General features: G+C 30.8%; 1 pseudogene; it reads right to left on the reverse strand.

The window, feature by feature from the left end:
- Positions 1-2,308: 2,308 nt before the first annotated feature.
- LOC105621706 overlaps positions 2,309-2,559 on the reverse strand; it is a 31,060-nt pseudogene continuing 30,809 nt past the window's right edge.

The raw sequence follows: 2,559 nt of genomic DNA on the forward strand, positions 1-2,559 counted from the left end.
ATGATAATATAAATGAAAATCAAATCATTAGTCGTATTGATCGCCTAAACTTACAGGGCGATAGGATGTGTATAATGTTGAATGATGATAAAATTTAATGCCTTTTTATTCTATCAAAGTTCTCCTATCGAGTTTTAACTTAGTTGCGTCTATTTTTCTACTAGTATTTGGTTACAAAATAATTGGGGATTTATAAATAAAATTTATCATAGTCAGTGCAGTTGGCGCAAACAATATTCTTTATGTGGTTTTAAGTCGTAGGCACTTTAATGATTTTTGAAGTAGGAATCACTTCAGTCCGCTGTAGCTATTCAGTCTGCCATATCGCTATTGTTACTTAAACAATATTTACATATATAGTATTTATCATAAGAGAAAAAGAATTGCAAAATCCTCAGGACATAACAATCCTATTATGACATTTTTATTTTGCACAGTATTACATTTGTTTTTTTACAATAAATTCATAATAAAAATACTTTATAATAAAAATATTTGCGTATGCATCGTCTAGAAAAAAATTAGAAAGTTCAATGCATGTCATTACCATTCACCTGAGAAAGTTTACAAAATTTCTGTATCCTATTTATTACAATATAATATAAAAATTATTGTTATGAAAATAGTATCCAAAATGTGATTACTATGATTATGCCCAACGCTTTGTAATTTATTGTTGTTCACTCATATATTGAATTAAAATAACTTTTTGAATTATTAGGTGTACAACTTTGCTTCCGCCGTTTTTTTTCCGAAATTCGAGGCTTTATTGTAAAAAACTTATATATTCAATTTTATGATTGAAAGTATTGTCTATCGCTGGCCACTACTTTCTCCCATCTTTCGGGTAGCGTACGAATCCCGCGTCGAAAAAACTGGTCATCTTTTGAGGCTATCCACGAATCGATCCAATTTTTTACTTCTTCACAAGACCGGAAGTGCTGGTCAGCCAGGCCATGTGTCATTGATCGAAACAAGTGATAGTCAGAGGGAGCAACGTCTGGAGAATACGGCGGGTGGGGTAGGACTTCCCATTTCAACGTTTCCAAGTATGTCTTGACCACTTTCGCAACATGGGATCGAGCATTGTCATGCTGCAAAATCACTTTATCGTGTCTCTCGTTGTATTGCGGCCGTTTGTCTTTCAATGCTCGGCTCAAACGCATCAATTGCGTTCGATACCGATCGCCTGTAATTGTTTCAGTTTTAACAATTCATAATACACTACGCCGAGCTGGTCCCACCAAATACAGAGCATGACCTTGGACATCAAATCACCGTTCTTGAAGCGTTGAAACCACTCACGACACGTTCTTTCATTAATAACGGCCTCACCATAAGTATTTGAGAGCATTCGATGAGCCTCAGCCGCAGATTTCTTCATATTGAAGCAAAAAATTAAAACCTCCCACAAATGACGAGAATTTGGCTCGTAAACTGACATTTTCAATCGAGAATAACTTTACGATGCAGACACAAATCGATTAATATTTCTATGAGGTTATGTTGACAGATGCCCAAGTTTATTGTATGACGTCTATGATCTATTTATTTCGACCACCACTTACCGCTAAAGCCATCTATAGGAAAACGACGGAAGCAAAATTGTACATCTAATATAAAAAAGTTATAAAAAAGATCGTTGATTAATTTAAAATTTTGGAAAAAGTTTGGTATTAAGGAAGTGATTCAGTACATCTTTCAAGCTTATTCTAATCATAACTGCGTTTTAAAAAATTAAAATTTATGTTCACTTATATAATGACAAATTCATATTTACTATAAAATTTACATATATTTATATAATCTTGCTTATTCTCAATTATATTATTTATTAATTTATTTATCTTATATTTAAATTGGTTTTGTTTTTTCAAGATAATATCTGTAAAATATACCCACAATCGCAAGTTTGAAATCATACATATAGAAAATTTTTAGATTAAAAAAGATTTTTTAAACATATATGGTAATTATAATTAATCATAAAATTAAGAAAGATTAATCTGAGAGGAAACTGAAATAAGAAAAATATACAATGCGACGTAAATAATTATTTGAGTCTGTTACGATTAAATAAAAATTATTCAAAACCATTAAATAAAAATTTAATGGTTTTGAATAATTAATAGGAATTGAAAGAAATACACTTACACACTCACACACTATTCATTCATTAATACATTCATTGACTCATTGTGATTGTTTCTATTATATCGCAGATTATTAGTATTCAATATACAATTACAATTAATAAATTGATGTTCTTGTGAAAGATAATAAATAATACAATAAATTTTCATTGGATTCAATAATTGTGGAAATATGTTTGTAAATATGAGGTATTCAATGTGGAGCTGGAGATTTCTTTGAAGATGCCATTCGCTTCTTGTTCAGGATAGTGAATATAATCTGAAATTATAGAAAGTATGAAACATTTTATATAATTCATTCTATAGTTATTTTAATTAGTTTACACACACACACACACACACACACACACACACACACACACACACACACACACACACACACACACACACACACACACACACACAC

The sequence above is a fragment of the Atta cephalotes genome, assembly GCF_000143395.1.
Source record: "Atta cephalotes unplaced genomic scaffold scaffold00036, whole genome shotgun sequence".
NCBI classification, from domain to species: domain Eukaryota; kingdom Metazoa; phylum Arthropoda; class Insecta; order Hymenoptera; family Formicidae; genus Atta; species Atta cephalotes.